At 35.7% G+C, this 24,965-nt stretch overlaps 1 protein-coding gene across 2 annotated transcripts in view; it reads left to right on the top strand.

Moving 5' to 3' along the window:
• CDC42SE2 (CDC42 small effector 2) overlaps nt 1–24,965 on the top strand; it is a 69,698-nt gene that overhangs the window by 17,680 nt on the left and 27,053 nt on the right. The window lies entirely within an intron of this gene.

Genomic DNA, 24,965 nt, shown 5'->3' with positions numbered 1-24,965 from the left:
TGCAGATTATAGGTTCTAGAGGTAAGTGCTCTGTTTGGGCAAGGAAAGCATGTGTAAGTGCTTGATTTATTAAATACCACACAATCCCCTTGCTGAGTGATGAGCCTGCTCAGCTAACATTTGCAGTGTTTGCCAAAACTTTTTCAAACTGACATTTAAAAGTTAGAAGCTTTTATGGTGTCAGCTTCTCTAGGAGAGCTCCCAGTTTTTACTGAGTATCCATAAAATGTTCGTCCCAGCTAGTCTTCCAGTCTGAACATGTACAGAATCTGTGATACAGTCTGCACGAAAGAGATTATTTTGTCCAGCAGTATTTAATTTATTAAAGCATGGTGTTCCACATGAATAGTATCAGACTTTTCTTTTACTGGTTATGGTCTTCCCTGATAAATCCCTGTACAATGATTTGGTGCTTACATCCAAGGCCAGTCAAATATTTTTTGCTCTATATTCTGCCTATAGTGTGCGGCGGTCCATCATAGTGTTACAGTGCATGCTTGAATAAAAATCCCATGATGACATCTGAGTACACATTTTGAGATTTCAATTCTAGTTAGTGTCATTGCAAGGCTTCTCGACTGTACAGTAGAGTGCTAAATTAATTGCCGTACAAGCAATTACTGTATTATTATTATTGCACATTTGGCCACACCAGCTGTGTAGCAAGGCATGCTATACAATTTTCGGTGGACACTGGATGGAATGCAGATTATATTTTTATTATTATAAAGACATGATCATTGAGACAATATTTAAGAACTTAGCTTGGGTCTCATTGGTTTCTTTAATATAGTCTAACCCTGGATTTTTAAAACATATAGTTTATTAAATAAGCCACAGTGACTAAATTCAGCAAAACCAAAATACAATCCATGAATAAAATGCCACAATATCTTGGTACCTTGTTCTCCTATTATATTAAATCATTATGTGCTTAATTTTATTTGGGAGTGTATAGAGCAGCATTCCGCAATCTTTCTGATTTGGCAGACTAGAGGAGGCAGTGTGGGGGGAGAGGGGATAATTTCATATATCTGTATGTGTAAAACCACGTTTTCAAATGCAGCTTCTCACATGTCCATACATACCACCTCAGCAGCACAGTTTCCGAATGGGTTTGGCCCACCAATGGGCCACTAACTAGGAATTGCGGATCACTGGTATAGAGGGAACCCAACCACAGTAGTTTGTAAATCATGATTTATGTAAACTTAATGTGTGAACTATTATTCAAACCATGACAGAACCATGAGCTAACCATGTTTTTACAGGTTTTGAAAACCAGAATGGAAATGTGTTACATGTATTTGAATTTTTTCCCTTATTTTTTCTTAAACAGCTCTCTTTATTTATGTTATTACTTGTTTACAATATTTATTATAGGACTCAATCACAGTTGTAATACCGGTAATTTGCTTAGACTACCGTTTCTCATTGGAAGTTCCTTGTTCCAGTTCATTGAAATCTTTATGTGTAGCAAATATTTGTATATTACCACAACCTTTTGAGGAATTGTCTGACATTCTGCGTAGATACTGTATTCTTTGTGCTGATAAAAAATGTTAAAATAATATTCAGATTCTTTCAGTTTACCTAACAATTCAGACACTGAAAGTTAGGAAGTTTGTATCTTTTTGCTAATCCTAGAGCATAATATCCTTAATAACATATTGAATTGTCCCTATATTATTATTTACTTTTCTCATTCAGATTACTTTGAATGAAATATTGTGAACGTGTCTAACTCCTGCATAATGCAACAGTGTTGTGTGTTTTATCAAATGTGATTCTTCTGTGGTTCGGAATATGATTGCTCTTTGGTAGTTTATTGTAATTTAACTTTTGAAATAATAAGCCAGAACTGAAACATCTCCCCCGGGCATGTACAATTTATGTATGGTATGTTTGTGTGTGTGTGTGCTTGTTAGTATATTGGGGTTCTTTTAAAACTTTTTTAAATATTTAAATTTATTTGGATTTGTTATGGTTTGTTTAGGCCTTGTTGTGAGCCGCCCCGAGTCCGCAGAGAGGGGCGGCATACAAATCTAAATAATAAATAAATAAATAAACAAATAAATACATAAATACATGCATGCATACATAAATACATACATACATACATACATACAGTTTGACCAGTGTTCAAGAAGGTAGATCTCACTGAGACATGACAACATAGGCTGCCTGATCAGGATAGTGACTTCAAATAGGTTTGATAGCTGGGCAGAAAAAATATATTTATTTATTTATTTTATTTATTTATTTTGTCCAATACACAATGAGGGTTTTACTGGGTATATATCTATATACACATAGTAAAATACATGATGAAGGTTATAGAGAAGATACTCATAGTAAAATATATCTAAGAAAGAATAGAAAAGAAGATACAGTAATAGAACCTATCAATGAAAGAATAGAAGAAGAGATATAGGAATAGAAGAAAGGTATAGGAGATATGGGAGAGCAATAGGACAGGGGACGGAAGGCACTCTAGTGCACTTGTACTCGCCCCTTACTGACCTCTTAGGACTCTGGATATGTCAACCGTAGATAATCTAAGGGTAAAGTGTTGGGGGTTTGGGGATGACACTATGGAGTCCGGTAATGAGTTCCACGCTTCGACAACTTGGTTACAGAAGTCATATTTTTTACAGTCAAGTTTGGAGCGGTTAATATTAAGTTTAAATCTGTTGTGTGCTCTTGTGTTGTTGTGGTTGAAGGTGAAGTAGTCGCCGACAGGCAGGACATTGCAGCATATGATCTTGTGGGCAATACTTAGATCTTGTTTAAGGCGTCTTAGTTCTAAGCTTTCTAGGCCCAGGATTGAAAGTCTGGTCTTGTAAGGTATTCTATTTCGAGTGGAGGAGTGAAGGGCTCTTCTGGTGAAGTATCTTTGGACATCTTCAAGGGTGTTAATGTCTGAGATGCGATATGGGTTCCAAACAGATGAGCTGTATTCGAGGATGGGTCTGGCAAAAGTTTTGTAATATGTAAAGATAACATACCTTGCATTATATTTATAAGAATATGTGTGTTTAAATAGTTGCCATAGAAAGCCTCAGTCATATATGACATATTAAGACAGAGACCGTCTTTTTCTCACAAATCCAATTTCTAATATTCCCTATCTGTTAAAGACAAAATCCTGAAAGGGAAGCTGCTCACAACACAGACTGTAATTTCCATTCCTTCATATTTAAATAATGCCACCATGTTTCAAAGTATGATAAAAGCTCATGACAGAACATCATTATTAATTAATTACTGCTTAACAGTAATTTGCTGTTAACAGTAAATACAACAATATTAATATTAATTATATAATTACATTAATGACTGAGCGTGATGTTGTTTTAGTATACGGCCAGATAATCCATTGCTATGTCCCAGTGGTTCTATTAGTACTAAATATAAAGCAGTTAATTTACTTAAATATTACTGGCTAATATGTCAGATGTAAATACCAGAAGGTGCCGTGTTTGCTAATGATTTGATTTTATCCATTTATTTCCAATCTTTCAATCCTGTGTAGGCCTTGGCTTACAGCAATTTGTTTAGTGACCATTCAAAGTTACAACGGCACTGAAAAAGAGACTTATGCTGGTTTTTCATACTTATGACCATTGCAGCATCACTATGGTCATCTAATCAAAATTCAGAGGCTTGGCAACTGACTCATATTTATGTCCGCTGAGTGTCCTGGGGGCCCTTTTGCGACTTAAGTGAAGCCAGATTCACTTAACAATCATGGTACTAATTTATCAACTGCAGTGATTCACTTAATAACTGTGGCAAGAAAGGATGTAAAATGGGGCAAACAGAAACTTTGGGCTCAATTGTGGTCATAGGTTGAGGAATATGGACATATACGACCCTCATATTTAAAATCTAAAAAGGCAAGACATAATGAAAGATGAGTTTGGGAATGAAAACAAAAAAAAAAAGCAAGCCCGACTTACTGATATTATATATTCTCATTTTAATTTGATATAATACAACTGAAATGCTATGATATTATTAGCTATTCTGCATGGCATCGGACCAGAATATCTCCGAGACCGCCTTCTGCTGCACGAATCCCAGCGACCGATTAGGTCCCACAGAGTCGGCCTTCTCCGGGTCCCGTCAACTAAACAATGTCGGTTGGCGGGCCCCAGGGGAAGAGCCTTCTCTGTGGCAGCCCCGACTCTCTGGAACCAGCTCCCCCCAGAGATTAGAACTGTCCCCACCCTCCTTGCCTTTCATAAACTCCTCAAAACCCACCTTTGTCGTCAGGCATGGGGGAATTGAGATATCTCCCCCGGGCCTATATAATTTATGTATGGTATGTTTGCAGGTATGTCTGCTTAAAAATGGGGTTTTCTTAACTACTTTAAATTTTTAAATTGTAAATTATTAGATTTGTTATGAATTGTTTTATTATGTTGTGAGCCGCCCCGAGTCTACGGAAAGAGGCGGCATACAAATCTAATAAATAAATAAAATAAATAAATATTCTGGGTCGCTTTTCATGGCCAGTGAGAGCAAAGCAACTCGTGGAGTAGAGCAGAACAATACCATCGTCTCAGATGATATGGCTTACTTTTCTCTCCTTCACTTCCTTCCATCATACTACAGACTGATAATATGGCTACTCTACTGAAGGCCTATTTCATAAGCAAATCCTTATGAAATAGGTCTATTTCATCAGCAGGATTTATGGTAACTTGATTTTTTTTCTTACTCTAGTGCACTCTGGTGGAATGGCTGCTGATCTTGAAGGCCATCTTTTCGCCACTTTGATCTCTAGTATCAGTTTGAAAGATACTTAATCTGAAGTGTTTTGTGAAGCAGCAAAATTACTAAATCATTTTGGATTATTTTGCAATTTCTATCATGCAGAATAATTAGATAATTGGTTTTAATCAATTTTCCATGAAATATTTGGATTGGAATCAGCAGTGGGTTGCTTCCAGTTTTGCCTGGTTATGTTTACCGGTAGCCCACCCACCTAGGACATTCCGCCTACCCGGTTCCGCCCCCCCCCAGGATGCTTCTGCGCATGCACAGAAGTGTCGCATTTGGACGCAAACAGGCACCAACGGGTTTTAGAATCCACTACTTATTGGAATCCAAATATTGGAATAGCTAATGTCAAGAAAAGTATAATTGTTAGAGCTGGTCAATGTTTTTGTTCAGTTACACAGGTTCACAGAAGCACACCCCAGAGTTAATTCGTTTCGAATAACTTTTTAAATTTTCAGTTTTTCATATTTAGTCTTATTGTTTATAATAATTATTAAGCTTTTATTCTGTTCTGTAATTTTCTAATTGAGAATTTTCTATTGAGAAAGAGCATGTTTTGTGGTTTTGAATGTCTGTGTGTAATAAAAGAAAAATGAAATGGGTGTGTAATTACATTTTATTTAGGATGGTTACGATGACCAAGTTCACTGCAGCCAGTTGAGTCTGATTCAACAGCTAACAAACAGCTTCAGTTATGCTTGCAAGATGCTAGTCTGCGAGAGTATTAATCCTAGTAGAGCAGGGGTCCTCAAACTTGGCAACTTTAAGACTTGTGGACTTCAACTCCCAGAATAGCTGGCTGGAGGATTCTGGGAGTTGAAGTCCACAAGTCTTAAAGTTGCCAAGTTTGAAGACCTCTGTAGTAGAGATAAGTTGCAGTCATGGCACCTATGCGACTGGACTTGATTTTAGGATATCTTTATAATGATTGTAAAGTAGATCATTGTGGTCATTAATGGGCATTTTTTTAGCATTCTGCTGGAAAACAGCAACCAAAAAAATAAATAAATTGCAAGTTGTTAACACATGATTGCAGAATTCTGCAACTGGTCATAAATGAAATCACCCTAAATGCCATTGTTTATTTATTTATTTATTGTTAGAGTTGGAAGGGACCATGCGGGTCATCAAGTCCAACCCCCTGCCTAAGCAGGAACCCTATAGCATCCTAGCCAAATGGCAGTCCAATTTCCTCTTAAAAATGTCCAGAGTATTGGAGTTCACAACGTCCGCTGGTAGGTTGTTCCACTGGTTGATCGTTCTGACCATCAGGAAGTTCTTCCTTATTTCCAGGTTGAATCTCTCCTTGGTCAGCTTCCAGCCGTTGTTCCTCGTCCGGCCCTCCGGTGCCCTGGAGAATAATGACTAGGCAAATGGGACAGCAGTCATAACTTTGAGGAGGGGCTATAATCACCTCATATCATTAAGAGGTGATTAAGTGACCAGTTGTAAGTTGAGGACTACCTGTATTGAAATTTATTATGAGTAAAAGGGCATCCTGGAATGGGATAAGACATTGAAGCCCCAAACAGGGCCATTAGAAAGTATGAATGTAGTTTGTTCTGTGAAATTCACTGTGGATTATTCACTCAATTTTATTTTCAATATGTTAATAAGGGCAATGACTGGCCACCAAATGATAGTTGTACCACTCTCCCACTGTTGATCTTCTATGAATAATGATGTGCAAGAATCTTACTGGAGTCAGTCGTCCCCGTTATATAAAAATTTGCATATTGCTTTCCTTAATTGAACATGAGTAATGTAATCTAGGCATTTATTCAGTGTTGTTGTGATATCAGTCATCTTTTACCAAAACATCTAATTATTCTCATAATCTGTTTTTGAACCTAAGAAATTAAAATTATACCCGGCCTTCAGTTTTTTGTTTTCCATATAAATTCACTAAACATGCTAGCTGACATCATTTCAATTCCTTGACTTATTTTGACATTTATCTCTACATTTGGCATTGCTCTTTCCAAATAAGGTTCCATTCTTCTAAGTAGCATATTAAACATAACTTTAGGTGAGGAATTAGGTTGAATATTTGCACAGTCTCTTTTTAATACAGATTTATTCACCCATCTTTTCCAATCACAGTCTTGCTGCATCTTTGTTGATGTACAACTATTAGCACATTAATTGCCTCTTCCGTTCTAAGGAGGATAGCAGTTTGCCATCTGTGCTTGATATTTTCCTGTTTGATCCCTGAATCCAACTTATTAGGCAAATGTGTCAGTCTCAACATCCTTTAGTAGCTTCCTGAGGTGCTTCTTTCGATATTGCTAAGTGTTTTATATGCCTGTCCTTTCTAAAGAGGCATGATCAAAGTTGCTCATTCTGAAGTTATTACAGGTGGTCCTTGCTTACTGACCATTCCCTTAGCAACCCTTCAAAGTTATTACAATGCTTAAAAATAACTTTATAACCCCTTTATAACCAATTGCAATTTAAAAATTTAAATTGGCTGCATAGCTAGAGGTATAACAAGCAGGAAGAGGGAGATTGTGATCCCGCTATATAGAGCGCTGGTGAGACCACATTTGGAATACTGTGTTCAGTTCTGGAGACCTCACCTACAAAAAGATATTGACAAAATTGAACGGGTCAAAAGACGAGCTACAAGAATGGTGGAAGGTCTTAAGCATAAAACGTATCAGGAAAGACTTCATGAACTCAATCTGTATAGTCTGGAGGACAGAAGGAAAAGGGGGGACATGATCGAAACATTTAAATATGTCAAAGGGTTAAATAAGGTTCAGGAGGGAAGTATTTTTAATAGGAAAGTGAACACAAGAACAAGGGGACACAATCTGAAGTTAGTTGGGGGAAAGATCAAAAGCAACATGAGAAAATATTATTTTACTGAAAGTGTAGTAGATCCTTGGAACAAACTTCCAGCAGACGTGGTTGGTAAATCCACAGTAACTGAATTTAAACATGCCTGGGATAAACATAGATTCATCCTAAGATAAAATACAAAAAATAGTATAAGGGCAGACTAGATGGATCATGAGGTCTTTTTCTGCCGTCAGTCTTCTATGTTTCTATGTTTCTAAATACTTGCAACATTTCTCAGTCATGTGATTGTCATAATAGTCAGTATACCTCCTTTGCTTGACCAGTGACATTTCCCCCCCTTCCTGCAGAGCAAAGATATTGAAGAGAGGAATTGCAAGATAGTAAATTATTTGCTATTCTTGAAAGAAGTGAGATCATGCTGGCAACCTGGGGCAGCCAGAGATTGAGAACCACAGGCATGGCTACACGAACAGCTAACAGTATACTCTTGATATCTCACTCTCTTCAATCTCTCCACTCTGGGGGGTGTGGGGGTAGCAAGCAATTTCTGTAGGCATCTCTCCTTTCCCTAACCTTTTTTCCCACCAAGAGACCAGAGAGATTGAGGAGAAAGAGATTTAAAGAGAACAAACTGTTTGGGCTTCTATGTATAAAGACCAATGCGATTATGCTAACAGCTGGGAAGGTTAACTGAGAGCTTATAACATCATGTTAGTTAAATGCAGCTTGCTTCTTTCCCATAGTGAATGTACTTTACAGCTACTTTGATTGCTTTAGTCTTTTCATGTATATTTGGCTAATCCATTTTTTTTCCACTTTCCCATTTTCATAATATTTAAATATAAATATTTGTTCCCTCATATGTTTGTAAAATTTAAAATATACCTTTAAATAATTTTAAATGAAACATTAAAAATATAAATTCTTTTACTATATTATAAATTACACGAGAAATTTAGTTTGATAAATTAATAAAAAATGGAAAGGCTATATAGTTTTTAGTCTGCAGAAGACTGTCCCGAAGCCAATGTGACATATCTATAAGCAGGAATCAACTGAGCTTTAAAAGTATCTGAAGATAAAGTAAGATTTTGGGTGGGGAAATGTTATTTTGTTTATTTAAAAGACTTGTATGGAAGCTCATCTCACAACCCATCTTTTATATGAGAGACCTTGATAACTGGTGTAGAATATATTTTAAGTAAATAAATAAAATGATCAGTGTATGCCCCTTTGTATGTAAATATTAATAGTTTTTATGATAAAGCTCCAGTATAAACTTAGCTGGAAAAAACTTTGGTTTTTGTCTGTAAAATATGAGAATCTTTGTCTTCACAAAATGTTGAAGTCATTGGGTCTTCTGTGGAAAAGAATCAGAGTATAAAAACTAAGAACTCATCATCTAAGTCTGAAGCATTTCCTAGAAGGCTGCTTGGGTCTAATTAAGTTCACTTAGACCTTTGTTTCCCATTGATTTACTGGTGGGAATATGAATATGCAGGATTGAAATAATTTAAATCTTGAATTCATATTCCCAGACAAACTTCATCATCTTCTAAGTGATGTTATTACCTGCAATTTGATAGACTTTACACGAATGGGATTATTTTTTCTGTAGCCTTTTCTTCAATCTCTTTCACACAATACAATTTCACACATTTTTGTTTTATGTAGCTTTTCAAAGCAGTACTTTGTACACTGATGTATTAATGCAATTATTTCTGCAGTGTTTCTTACGTGTCGACTTTGTAATCAAAGAGAAAAGGATCTGATTATTATTATTATTAAACTTTGCTGTATGCATTTGTTGATTGAGAAAGAACTATTTGCTTTTAATGCTGAAAATTATTCAATTAAATAGCAAGAACAGATGGGAAAATACATTTATCATGGTACTGTGCTCATCAAGGCATGGCAAGGAATTTAACCTCCACACCATTCTTTCATGAATTTCTAAATAGTGCTTCAAGTATCCCTTAGGTAATGAACCTCTCAAAAGCAGTATGTTGGAATTATGATATGCAAAATATCTTCTGTTTCTACAATAAGAACATCCTTATTAATATTTATATATAATATAAACCAAAATTGACAGAAGGTCCAGGTGCTTCATGACCTTCAATTATTTGAATGAATTATTTTTGACAGTAATTAATTCTTCTGTTTCCCACTAGCATTATTTATAGCATCCTGCTCTAAAATGTAAATTCCAGTTTTGTGCTGCTTGTTTTTTGGAATGAGAGGAGCAATTCAGTTGTCTATAGAAGACTGAAGCTCATCACATATCTCAATATTTCTTTAAAGAGGAACTTTTCCATGATAACGTATTGTATGTCACAACCAGTAAGGAACAGATTAAATAATTATTATATTTAATATAAATGTATTAAGAACATAAGAAGAGCCATGCTGAATCAGGCCAAAGGCCATCGAGTCCAGCATTCTGTGTCACACAGTGGCCCACCAATTGTCCATGGGGATCTTGAGCATTATATTATTCTCATAAAATCCTGGTGCTAAAAAAAAAAGTCTGATATTTGCAAATTATATTCCAAATATATAGAAATAGAATATGCACTATCTGCATCACAATGGCCTGTGAGCCTAAATAATATTCTAAAAGAAATGATTTTTTTTTGTTGCAAAAATTCAGTCATCTATCATTATTCTTGTTTTATGTCTAAAGTATTTGTTCGTTTGCAAAACTCTGGCACATCTTCCAAGTGTGCTACACTGATGAACTTCTATTTTTCTTTTTATTTCCCCTACTCTTATAATAACTTTTAAAATAACTAACAGTTGTCCTCATTGTCACCATTAAGAAAACACCAAGAATACTGGATGATCAGGCCAGCCAGTTAAAGAGCAGACACTATATGTTCCATCCCAAAAAATATGAGCATCCCAGCAGTTTCAGATCCTCATCCTTAGTTTGTTCTTGGCCAATTACTTTTCTTCTTGGCCAATTTAAAATTTAATTTAATTTTGGCAAAAATATTGGGTTTTTTTTAAACAAGTTTCTGAGGCTGAGGTACAACCATTCAGCTGTTCAGTGTTAAAAGAAGGCACAAAGAGAAAACAGTGTGTTAGCAACTAATAAAAAAACCTGTAAGAAATCAGGATGTAACTGGAATGTGAAATGAAACAGAATTTCTTTTCAATAGGAACCTGTTTACTTCCACTGTTCAATTGCAAAGTTATATTTGTAGCAATTTTTTTGTACTTTAGCAGAGCTGGAATTCAATCAAATTTGCTGCTCTGAGGAGGAAACTGCAAGTGATCATATGGTTAGGGTATCTCCACTTACTAATGATAGTATCCTTTGATGAGATGATAGGGGCCATTTGATTGGAAAGGAAAGCTTAAGTTCTATTTTACACTAATTGGCCTTATTTTACAAATGCTAGGAAACCATCATACATAGAATTCAGATAAGCTTACGTACCCCGAAAATAATGAAATAAAATTCATTGCATACAAATATTTAACATTTCTATGTCCAGAAAACAGTTTGGTACAAATTCATAGATGATGTATTTAAGAGGAATGTATAATATGCAGTAATCACAATATGTAGCCCACAACTATAACCATTTAAATTCTTCTTGGTTACAGTTTGGAAGGTAATGTGCAATAGACATAGGATAAATTTAAAGAAGCCTCTGAATTCAAACATCTGTTCGATTTTATCACAAGAAAACTCAGGTGATAGAATGCCCAAGGTGATAGCAAAATTAAAAACTCTTAAGAGAAAATGTTTAAGGAAAATAATTAATTAGAGATGCAATAAATGCAAATATATTCATGGGTAATGGAATGGTCATTTATTTAAAGTCTGCCTAATAGAGTAATTGATTTTTGTGTTGTTATTGTTAGATGCCCATTACAGTGTTAATAAGACCATCTGTAACAACATAATCTGCAGGGATGTTCACAGCCATCTGTACTTGTGTTTTAACTGGACTGTTCGTCTATCAATAATTAGTTATTTATAAATCTAATACGTTCCCTGGGGATGTATATATCAGTATATGTTAAAATTAAAAAATATGAATGATAAAATCATTGCCTCTAAAAATGTTTAGATTTTAACCCATCTATAATTTGTTGAATTATTAACAAACAGAGCAGATCTGTAATTGGAAATTGGATCAGGTAGAGATTTAGACACGTTACTGGCTTTTAGTAGAAGCAAACTCATTTATGTTTCTTTCCCTGGATGAATTTTAGTATGGAAAGAGAGAGACTCTACAATTCAGTTGAAAACATATTTTGCTACCTTTCATCAGGAATTTAGGAAGTCTTATTTCAGCCTTTCCAAAATCCACATGGTTTGTAAAACTCTTGAAGCTTGGTTTTTTATCATCTCTATTCAGTAATAACAAATCTAAACTTTAGTTGAAACAATTGCTTAAGAGGCTATTGAAAAATATATGGCAGTCCATCAAGGTTCAAATATATCTGAGAAACCTTTGAAACTTCACTTATACCTTCCTATAATAGAAACTATAATTCCTGTCATGAGGTGGGATTCAATCAAGGATGTCCATTTGTGATTTACATAAATAAACAATTTCTCAGATATATTTGGACCTTGATGGACTGCCATATATTTTGCAATAGCCTCTTAAGCAATTGTTTCAACTAAAGTTTAGATTTGTTATTACTAAATAGAGATGATGAAAAACCAAGCTTCAAGAGTTTTACATGTGGATTTTGGAAAGGCTGAAATAAGACTTCCTAAATTCCTGATCAAAGGTAAATAACTAAGAAGATTCTCCATAGTTATTCCTAACTAATAATTAGGTTATCAGTTAGGTCCCACAGAGTGGGCATTCTCCGGGTCCCGTCAACTAAACAATGTTGTTTGGCGGGACCCAGGGGAAGAGCCTTCTCTGTGGCGGCCCCGGCCCTCTGGAACCAACTCTCCCCAGAGATTAGAATAGCCCCCACCCTCCTTGCCTTTTGTAAGCTCCTCAAAACCCACCTCTGCCGTCAGGCATGGGGGAACTGAGATTTTCTTTCCCCCTAGGCTTGTACAATTTATGCATGGTATGTTTGTATGTATGATTGGTTTTATAACAAGGGTTTTTAGCTGTTTTAGTATTGGATTTCTACATCTGTTTTTATCACTGTTGTTAGCCACCCCGAGTCCACGGAGAGGGGCGGCATACAAATCCAATAAATAAATAAATATAAATAAATAAATAAATAAATAAATAAATAAATAATATCCTTAGACAAAACACCCATAAATATTTTAATAGTTAAAAGGGAGCTCAGGCTGGATTTTAAGGATAATTTACTCACATTTTAAGTAGTCTTCCCAAATTATGATTAAGATAACTAGTGTTTTTAAAATACATTTGAAGTCTGCCATTTAGTAAAATTCTTGCTTTGAACCAATTATTGAAACATGTATTGTTGATGATAATTCTAAGTTGTTAAGATTGCAGTTTCCAATCGGCTGTGTTAGTGAAGAAAAAGTACCGGTATATAATAATAATTATAATTTATTAGATTTGTATGCCGCCCCTCTCCGCAGACTCGTTCTAATTATACGTTCTAATTCATTGATCTTAATTTTTATTAATTTTCTTCCAAATTACATACTTTCTACACTTATCTCTCTTGAAAAATGGTCCTTTCTCTTTGCATTATAGACTTACTACTTGTATAAGTGAAAAATAACTGGTATTGCAAGTGGTTAATATCTCTGATACCATTGTCTCTTCTGTTAACTTTATTTTTTTTTATTTCAACACACTTTTTCTACAGTACTCTTTAAAACCAATTAATGACAAATTCCTTGTGCGTCCAATCACATTTGGCAAATATAAAATTCTATTCTATTCTATTCAACATTTTGTAAAAATCTTATTTTTGACACTAATTTCTGTAATGTTCTTCAGAGTTTTTTTAAATTAATGTGTGGTTTTGCCTAGTAAATTGTTTTCAAATTTTTCTGCAAACAATTTTAAGTGCCATCTTATGGATGAAAAACTTCATGCCATTATTATGTGTCTGGTTTTAGAGTTGCTCTATTGACAACTGCATCTTCTTGTTATAACCTTTTAAAATTTAACTTTATGTCAAGATTGAGAATATTAAAGTTATTGGCTTCTGAATACATGGACCTGAAGAGGGCTTTGATTTCTGAGAACAACTTCTAACAGAGACACAAGATATAACTTTTGAAACTTGCACAGGTTGGATTCTTTCCCTTCCATGGCTCTTCATATGTAAATGGGCACGATTGAGTGGTTGGAATTATTCAAGAGAGAGGGGGCCAGCGAGAGCTTCATTCTCTCCATGTGAGTGCTCTGAGAAAAGATAATGAAGCCCTTTGTACCCCCTTGAAAGATCTGCGTTTCAGCTGGAATTGGCTAAGCAGCTGGCACCTTAGCAACCAGGCCTAGCAGAAAAGAATTAGAGCAGTCTTCCAAAGTGCTAAGCAGACAATGTGGTCACAATTTGAGATGTTAAACTTTATAGATAAGCAAGACCATCATCTTCTGAAGAGGATAGATGTTGCATTTTATAAAATTTGTTTTAGGCAAATGAAACCATTTCTAATGACAGCAACTAGTGCCTTTAAAAATATTTATCAACTTGTAAGACTGAAATGGAGCCTGGGAAGTTTGTGACAGTGGGAATTGAATTTATACTCCTATAAAAGTTGGGAAATCCTTGGATGATTTCAAACATTTAAGTTTTTAGCAGCATTTAGAGTTATTTGAAGAAATTGATTAAAAATATTTCAGTGGGAATAGGATGTGTGCCCTCACCCATGTGATTTGTTGTTTGCATAAGCTCTGATTTAATCAGAATAATGGTGCTGATGTGAATACAATAGACTTCATTAATCACCCAGCTGTTTGGACTGACTCAACTAGCTCCACCACAGACTTGCTAGTGGGAGTGCGGAAAGAGGAGGGTGAATAAGAATACAGGGTTTTTTCCCTTAGCCAGAGTTACATATTTAATAATGTGTGTCAACTTTTTTTTTGATAGATTGGCACACAGGTAGATTTTTGGATGGCCAGTGAAGGGAGTCATGTATATGAGGTAATAATTCCTTATGCTGTCCTTTCCTCTAACAAGCAGTTTTAGTGTTTTTTAAATTATTAGATTTGTTCTTATATTGTCTTTGTTATTGTTGTGAGCCGCCCCGAGTCTACGGAGATGGGCGGCATACAAATCAAATTAAATAAATAAGCAAGCAAGCAAGCAAGCAAGCAAGCAAGCAAGCAAGCAAGCAAGCAAGCAGGAAATTGTGAATATAATAATCAAACTCCAACAAAGACCACAAAAAGTAATCTGCGGAGGATTCTAGCCACATCCTAATTTACGGGACGATTTTTGAAATTAAGCAGAAAATTGTGTACAAGCCTGGGATCATAGGATGTATACTATCATATAAATATAAATATAAAATTAAACTTTGTTAAATAGTTGTTTGGATTATAGATAAATGATCATTATTCTTGGGTTATGTTTCACAGAATCTGCTCAAAAAAACAAGAGTGATGATCAACCACTGCCATTAATATTCACATTCTTCCTCATGATGATAAAAAAAAAAAATGCTTAATGCTGTGAATATAGGCACAAAAGGCAGCAATTGGAGCCTTTTCCAAGAAATTTAGGACTAGAAACATTGGGAGGCATTTCTGTAAATTTGGGATAGTGGAGTGGCATGTGAACATTATTCCGCTTGTGTGATTCACTCATGTTTCATCGTCAGGCACAGAGCAGCTGGTATAAATCATTACTGCAAATTGTACATTTTGCCTTAATCTTATTTGACTATTATTAAAACATTTCATTTTAATGAGGCTGGCACACGCACACACACACCCTTTCAAATATAGTTAGAACATTAGAACAGTAGTCTTAAACTGCGGCCTTAGATCAGGTTCTGAAATTTTGGAATTTACGTTATTGAATATTGAATATTAGATTAGATGTGCTGGTATCTTTTTAGTGAAATCATTAATAAGATTTGTGATAGATAACTTTACTAAATATGGCAGCTTCATTTGTACATTTCTGTACTGCAGCCCAAAATTGGAATAATTTCCATTAAAAAGGGCTGTAGATTCATAGTTAATGTAGTCTAATTAACACTGTAGACAAAATTTTATCATTTCAGGAACTGGTGAGTGGCATGATGGATTATTCTATGATATATTTAGTTTTTGACAGACACAGTAATTCAGAATTAGTGTGGTACAAGGGGAAAACCTGAGGCAATTACTCCAAAGAGTGGCAGTGAAGACTGTAATTTTAAACAAAATTATGTTAGGTGTTTTTTTAAAAAAAGACATTTGGTATTTATATAATGGATAATGTAAGCAATTTTTTGTTCAAAAATTAATATTAATATAATAAATAATCTCTTAAAGTTCCATGTTGTATATGCTACAGTGGTTTCGTGTGATCCTTTTTACATTGTCAGAATAAGTAGTGAATGTAATCAACTTCATGAAGTCAAAACATGCTTGTAATTACAGAGTTTAAATGACAGATTACTGTAAGTCAGTTAAGATACTTTTGTCGGCTACTTCTTTCTCTTATAATAAGGCTACTTTTAATTATTGTGCAGTTTCTTTTATAATACTGCAAAGCTACCTACAATTAGTCATCCTACTGAAAGTCTGCACTATACTCTTCGCTAGCACTGTGCCTATCATTATTTGAAACCATACAGTAATCACAGAAATGTCTAAAAACAGACTTAGTCAGCATAACAGCATAATCTCTTGCTGATGAAGCTGCAACCATTACTGATCTTGGGAAAGTACCTCTACTTATGGGGAAGGGAGGGAGAGTTTGTTGCATGGCCTTTATTTTGCATTTCCTTTACATAATCCAAAAATAGGAGTGAGCATGGCAGCAAACAGAAAACATTTTTAAACCCCTTATTTTCCAAAATAATCAGGACCCATTTTTTAAAAATTGTTGGAGCACTATAAGAGAGTAGCGTCCAGCAGCAAAAATTGAGTTTATGTATTTATTAATGATATTTATATGCCACCCTACTGCAACAGGACTCTGGAGTTTTCCCTGTGTATAGATCAAACGTCTGTAGATATTGTCAGTAATCTAGATCATGGTTGTCCCAAACTGCTTTTTCAGGTGGCAACTGGACAGTGTATATACGTAGACTGTTTTATTTTGATTAAAGTAATACTTAAAATGCAATTGAAAACAAACTTCTCTCTTGTGCTAAATTAAAAGTAAAAGGGCAATATTTGTACAATATCAATTTACGCCACAATTGATCCCAAAATTTCTGCTGTTAAGTGAGACATTTGTTAAGTGAGTTTTGCCTTATTTTACGACCTTTCTTGCCATAGTTGTTAAATCAATCACTGTAGTTGATAAGTTAGTAACCTGATTGTTAAGCAAATCTTATTTCTCAGAAGGTTACAAAAGGGGATGATACGATCTTGGGACACACCAGCAGTCATAAGTATGAGGATTCTGAAGTATGAGGAGTCTTGACATGATCATGGGAATTTTGATCTTGATAAGATCATGGGGATGCTGCAAAAGTTGTAATTATGAAAAATGGTCATAAATCACTTTTCAGTGCTGTTGTAACTACCTTCACTTGAAGTTAAATGAATCTCGATAAGGTACCACAGAGTTGGCCTTCTCCGGGTCCCGTCAACTAAACAATGTCGTCTGGCGGGCCCCAGGGGAAGAGCCTTCTCTGTGGTGGCCCCGGCCCTCTGGAATCAACTCCCCCCAGATGAGAACTGCCCCCACTCTCTTTGTCTTTCGTAAATTGCTTAAGACCCACCTATACCACCAGGCATGGGGGAATTGAGACATTTCCCCCCAGGCTTATATAGTTTACGTATGGTATGTTTGTATTGTATGATTTTATATAAAGGACTTTTAGATATTTTTCTTCTTTTAAATATTAGACTTGTCTATTGTATGCTGTTATTATTGTTGTGAACCGCCCCGAGTCTACAGAGAGGGACGGCATACAAATCTAATAAATAATAATAATAATAATTATTATTATTATTATTATTATTATTATTATTATTATCTCAATAAATTAAATTGGAAGTAATATTTTCTCCTGCTATTCATTTTAGTTTTATTACAACTTCATCTCTTTAATTGAATATATTCTCTGCTTACCCTAATGTTAATTTTATTAATGCAGATATTTTGTAGATCACTTATGGGAATACTGTATTTGCTAAATCAGAAGGGGTATTCTGTGTGGGGCAATAGAATAAAAATACATATGCACAGAGATGCTCAAATAAAATACAGAAGCGCATGTAAAATGCACAAGGTAAACTGTATTTGAAATATCTCCAATTTTTTTCACATGACGGACATATTCTTACTTTCAGTGTCTGACTACTGAGTGTTCTAATTACACTACCTTGTAAGATTTGGAACCTGGAGGTACTGAAATGCAAGTCCCAGCTTAGATGTGGATAGTGAAGAATATTGGGTCTTTTACTTTGGTAATAACATCTGAGGATCATTGGTTTCCGACCCCTGCTTTTTCATGCATTATTGGCAACCCCTCTATGTTTCATATTTTTTCCAATCCAAATAAATTGTCTATAATCAGAAGGGAAAATATTTTAAGCAGATAATGCATTATCATAGTTGGGGGTTAAAAATCCAACTCAGAAATGAATGCTTTGATCTTCAAAACACTGAAATGTTTATCTGTTAAACATTTGTATTTAATTACTGGATTGGTATCATAAACTCTGTTCTGGCCCAGTTTGCATCACTCTACAACAAAGGTAAAGAAGAGAGGGGAAACCCATCTTTTCTATTTTGTGCATATCACAAAATCTCTTTATAGTCAGGCTGAAAGCTGAAAGTGTTCACAGAGCAACCGAAATCCAAAAATAACCACATGCCTTACAAGGCCTTAAATAGTCATAGGCTTGTTAGTTGCAAAGGAAATTGCGTGGGAGTAACCGAGCATGATGTGTTTTCTGAAGGAGAGAGATCTTTAATTTGTAACTTTAAAATATATTAACTGCTAAATGATTTTAATGGGAAGAATTGCATTTATTATGCATAATGGGAGTCACACTTATCTAGTAATAATGAAAAGCCACCAATTCAACCTTGCCTTATATTTTAGTGGTACAAAGATCTATTTATAGCTAACTTCATGCGATATAGCAGGTCAAGAATGCTGCATTTTGTAGTGGTTTGTTTATGCTATAGAGTAAAAACTTGCTGTCTGATGCCTTATTATGCGTGGGTTATGCCAAGTATTTAATGGATACATTAGATTATGTGATCCTAATAGGGAGCAGGAGTGGAAGGAAGGGAAGGTTTACCTAAGGGCAATTCATCCCTGATACAGTAGTTAAAATAAATTGCATGACCCATTAACTCTAGTTCCATCTGATTCCAGGGGAAAATACTGCTTGATATTACAATGGGAAGTCCTAAATTATGTTATGTGCGAGAACTTCAGCAGAACAAATAAACTAAGTCATCTTAGTTTACTACCCTCTTCTTACTACTGTTCTTAGTGGCTTCTTGCCGGTAAAACAGTACCGTCCTCAGATAATACTAGTTTTACATGACTTCAGTGCAGCTGTTATATATCAATCAGAAAGTAGATTTCCTATATGTAGAGCAGATGGCTTAAGAAATTATCAATATTAAATGCTTATGGTAAAAACTTACAACATGCATAATACGATCAAGTGTTAGGAAGGTAAAATTTCTTTAAAAACTCATCATTTTCAGATACCTCCTATATAAAATTTTTATAAGAAATACAAGAAGTTAAAACACATGCTCATATTCATATACTGTACTCAGTTTCCCACTTTTATCTTTTGAAAATGTGGACTACAGGATGTTTTCAAGCTCTCTCGCACTTCTGTATTTTATTTGAGCAAAGATAATATTGTATATGTGCATTTACATGTAATTAATTTTATTATAAAACTATTAAATAGAGGAAACAGCAGAATTGTATTGAGGATACCTGTTAGTATGTTAGTCACAAAAAGATTTTCAAGCCCAATCAAAACTTCATAGGGATGAGTTGATTGTTTCAGTTTTACAACATGTGTTGATAGCATTGCAAAAGAAACAAGCATAGATAATGATGTCATCTCAAGACACCATTAAATCCTTGAATAAGAATACTGTACCTCTACAAATGCAAGAACCTGCATACCATATTTTTCTGTTGAAAAAAAAAACCCCAACCAATTTACAAATTTAATTACTGAAACAGGAACATGTGTACCAAATGGACCATCTGCATTAAAGATTTCAAATGATTAAACATCAGACAGCCTTCCTTAACTCATTAATTCCCTAACTTATTTGAGCTACATTCTCTGCTATCCTCAAGCCTACAGTTGCTGATAGAAACATAGAAACATAGAAGACTGACGGCAGAAAAAGACCTCATGGTCCATCTAGTCTGCCCTTATACTATTTACAATGGATATATGTTTATCCCAGGCATGTTTAAATTCAGTTACTGTGGATTTACCAACCACGTCTGCTGGAAGTTTGTTCCAAGGATCTACTACGCTTTCAGTAAAATAATATTTTCTCATGTTGCTTTTGATCTTTCCCCCAACTAACTTCAGATTGTGTCCCCTTGTTCTTGTGTTCACTTTCCTATTAAAAACACTTCCCTCCTGAACCTTATTTAACCCTTTAACATATTTAAATGTTTCGATCATGTCCCCCCTTTTCCTTCTGTCCTCCAGACTATAGATTGAGTTCATGAAGTCTTTCCTGATACGTTTTATGCTTAAGACCTTCCACCATTCTTGTAGCCCGTCTTTGGACCCATTCAATGCTAAAAATGACATATTTCAAAACTGTTAAGTTGTAGACAGACTTTCACTTTTGTTTTTGTTAAATAATAGATGTTTCCAATTACCCCTAGCCCCTATTTAGTGACCGCTTCGTTTAGCAATCATTCATTGTTACAACAGTGATGGCCTTCTCAGGTCTGTGAAGCAAAGGAAAGATGAAGTAAACTCATAAGCCTAGTCAAGGTTTCACTTAGTGACTTGTTTAACTTAACCAAGCTTTTTATCTTAATTGTGGTCTCTCAGTGGTTGCTCTTTTTATGGCTACTCCTTGGTAATGGGGACTGGAACATCTGTCTCTAAGCAGTGTGGTTATAAAGTGCAATGTCACATGACTGCATTGCTCAGCAATACAATCCCAGCACCCCCTTCTGTTGTGGTTAGTGTGGATTGCAGTTCGTTAAGCGAGAATTAGATGCTTGCAAGTAGACTGGCAGGAAGGGAAGGGTGTACAGTTGTCCAGAAGGCACAATAGCATTAGAAGTAGCTGCTCCTAGGTGAAGGAGGGTATGTAGGTGGCCATTGAGGAATAAGTGCAAAGAGGCTGTGGGTGGTGGTGACTACTTCCAGATGGGGAAGAGTGTAAGCAACCTAGCAAAAAAGTGACTTGCAACTTTCCCTGCTGTTTTCCCCTATTGGTTTTGCTTGTGGGAAGCTAACAGGGAAGGTCACAGTCATTGATGTGAGTCATAGAATCACGGGGCTGGAACCATTTGCCCAAAACAGGAGTTTTTATACCATTTCGCACAAATTGTTTTTTCTTGAAAACCTCCAGCAATGCAGCACCCACAATTCCAGAAGGCAGGCTGTTGTTCCATTGATTAATCATTCTCACCGTCAGGAAATTCCTGTCAGAAAATTTGGCAGAACAAGGTACAATATTATTTCCATTATTCCTGGGAATTTTCTGCATTCACCCTTCCGTAGTGTGTCCAAAGTATATGTAGATGTAAGAATGACAACACACAAATAAAAAATAAAAGTTCTAACATGGTTTGTTTTTGTCACATGATTTGTGACATGAAATGGAATGGAATCGAGGGGAACGGAACAGAACAGAATAGAATTCTTTATTGGCCAAATGTGATTGGGCACACAAAGAATTTGTCTTTGATGCATGTGCTCTCAGTGTACATAAAAGAAAATATACATTTGTCAAGAATCATGAGGTACAGCACTTAATGATAGTCATAGGGGTCAAATAAGAAATGAAGAAACAATCAATATTAATAAAAATCTTTAGGATAACAAGTTACAGCCATACAGTCATAAGTGGAAGGAAATGGGTGATAGGAATGATAAGAAAAAACTAGTAGTAATAGTAGTGCAGACTCAGTAAATAGTTTGACAGTGTTGAGGGAATTATTTGTTTAGCAGAGTGATGGCGTTTGGGGGAAAAACAGTTCTTGTGTCTAGTTGTCTTGGTATGCAGTGCTCTGTAGTGACCTTTGAGGGTAGGAGTTGAAACAGTTTATGTCTAGGATGTGAGGGGTCAGTAAATATTTTCACAGCCTTTTTGACCCGCGCAGTATACAAGTCCTCAATGGAAGGCAGGTTGGCAGCAATTGTTTTTTCTGCAGTTCTGATTATTCTTTAAAGTCTGTGTTGGTCTTGTTGGGTTGCAGAACCAAACCAGCAGCTCTTTGGGCAGTTTGAGCTTCCTGAGTTGACGCAGGAAGACCATTCTTTGTTGTGCTTTTTTATGATGTTTTTAATGTTTTGATTAGCATGTATGAGCCTGCCAATTACAAGTACAACAAACCAAACATCTTGATTTAATGTTACAAGTGAAGCACAATACTTCTAAATTTCTTGTATTGTAAAGTTATGTTTCCCTATTGGCTTCATTTTTATAAGAAATTAAATAATATAATCAGACATGTGTATTTGGTTTTCTTTACCAAATAAATCTTTTATTTGTGTACCAGATCATGTCTGTATCATATATTTTGTTTTTCACATATCAGAAAAAATATTGGGATGGGTGAATGGAATAGTGCTTGTCATTGTGAATAACTTTATCTGGGTAATAGTCAGATGGAATGCTATGTATGATTTCTCATTTCAGAAGTAGATACTACAAATCACCAGCACCTACCTTGATTATGTTATCACTGCAATATGTTAAACCCGGGTTCTGTATTACTATAACTTGGAGGAAAGAGAAGTAAGAAAATATCTTTGAGATAGATATACCTTAGGTTTGAAAATTCTGGGGGATACTATATACAGTGGTACCTCGGTTCTCGAACGCTTTGGTTCTCGTACATTTCGGATACTGAACCACTGAGGAAAGGAGGCCCCCGAAGTTGCTGGTATTGCAGCCACCCCCACCCTTCCTACAGCTTGGAGCGTAAGGGTGTAGGAAGGGTGGGGGCGGCTTCAATACCGGCAGTTTTGGGGGGGCTCCTTTCCTCAGTGGTTCGTCTTGTAGCTGTAGGCAGCTACACCAACTTTCTCCTTACTGACGGTGGCGGCGGCTTTCCTTCGAGCAGCAGCAGCGCCGGGAACGTCAGCAGCTTCCCTTTATCATGTGACGTTCCCAGCGCTGCTGCTGCTCGAAGGAAAGCCGCCGCCGCCGCCATCACCGCCGCCTACAGCTACAAGACGAACCACTGAGGAAAGGAGCCCCCCCTCCGAAACTGCCGGTATTGCAGCCACCCCCACCCTTCCTACAGCTTGGAGTGCTTAGACTATAGAGCTCCTCACATCTTTATCCCATAGGAAATAAAGGAAATAGGGGCTGGAAACCAATTAAACCCATTTCCATTATTTCCTATGGGATAAATTAATTCGGTACTCGACCAAATCGGTTCTTGACCACACTTCTGGAACGAATTGTGGTCGAGAACCGAGGTACCACTGTATTTACCCCTGAGAGATTAGACAATAGATAAATGATAGATGATAGAGTAGATAGATAAGGTAGATAGATTAGATAGATAGACAGATGATAGATAGATAGATAGATAGATAGATAGATAGATAGATAGATAGATAGATAGATAGATAGATAGATAGATAGATAGATAGATAGTCAGATAGTCAGATAGTCAGATAGTCAGATAGTCAGTCAGACAGACGATAGAAAACTTCTTCCCATTCTTAATATGTGGTATTAATAATCCAGATTCTTATCACTTTCGCTCAAAATATTTTAGGGGAAAGGGAGGGCTAAGAGAAGATTGAGATTTTTTTTTCAAAATAAAAAAAAGTAAATTATCAATACAGGATTTTTTAAAAAACAAATCACACAACACACAGAATATATATAGAAGTATTTGTTTTGATTGCATAATCCATATCTTTTCTACAAAACAGAAAAATTGATGTTTAATTATAATTTTTTTCATTTCTATAATTTTAGGCTACTTAACCTTCAACAACTTTGGGCAGCTTACATTTAAATATATAAATATATAAAAATTGGAAATGACAAAAAGAAATAATAAATACCCTGAAACAGCATACAGTGTAAGCAGCCCAGCCCGAAGTCTTTATCCAAAAGGGACTCACTATTCACCTTGCTCAAAAACCTTGAATAACTACCGTGTTTCCCCAAAAAGAAGACACTGTCTTATATTAATTTTTGCTCCAAAAGTTGTGCTATGTCTTATTTTCGGGGGGTGCTTATATTTCTCAAATAAGACAAATTCACAGGCAGAAAAGCTGACACCCCCAAAGAAAGTGTACCATACGGTACACTGATTACGGTACGGTACCTGTCAGTATGGCACACACACACACACAAACGACGGCACTTATATGGTACAACAGTATATTCCCGCTATTGCAGCTTCCGGCCACCAGAGGAACTACAGTCTACGCACTGTAGTGGAGACTGTAATGGCAGTGAGACAGCAGCAGACTGTGTCTGTTGTACTGGATGGTACAAGGCGATGGAAGGGCCAGCAGGGGACGCCACATTTTTACAGTACCGCTATGAACAGTTTTGAATGGTACCTTATGTTTTTCCACTGTACCGTATGTAAACTTGACTACGCCTTATTTTCGGGGGGTGCCTTATATTAGCAAATTTTGCAAAACTTCTGACATGCCTTACTTTCGGGGGAAACAGGGTAGGTCTTTACTAGCTTTCTGCATATCCTCACAATGAGTATAAACTTTCCTAATTTAAACCTCAAAAATTGTAAATTGGCCACACACAACAGTTTAAGAGATTTTTTATTGTACATTCTGATACCATGTAGTTTTCTATAATATATTTTGACCATAGCACAAAAGAATAGGGGAGAATATGCCAAACAACTGAATAAAAGCAGTAGAACGCCTCATAAACTTTTTTTAAAAAAAAAGTAAATTAGAGATTATTTATTTATTTATTTTATTTATTTAATTGGATTTATATGCCGCCCCTCTCCGAGGACTCCGAGATTAACTACTCCTTGAGTTTACCCTCACAAAAATGTAGATGGAATCTTGTGTGTTTCAATTTTTCCACTATAGGAGCTTATCACCTTTTAAGGTAGCAGTTCAAAAATAGTCTATATTTTG

This window comes from Erythrolamprus reginae, chromosome 2 (assembly GCF_031021105.1).
Source record: "Erythrolamprus reginae isolate rEryReg1 chromosome 2, rEryReg1.hap1, whole genome shotgun sequence".
NCBI classification, from domain to species: domain Eukaryota; kingdom Metazoa; phylum Chordata; class Lepidosauria; order Squamata; family Dipsadidae; genus Erythrolamprus; species Erythrolamprus reginae.
This window is presented reverse-complemented; position numbering and strand designations above follow the sequence as displayed.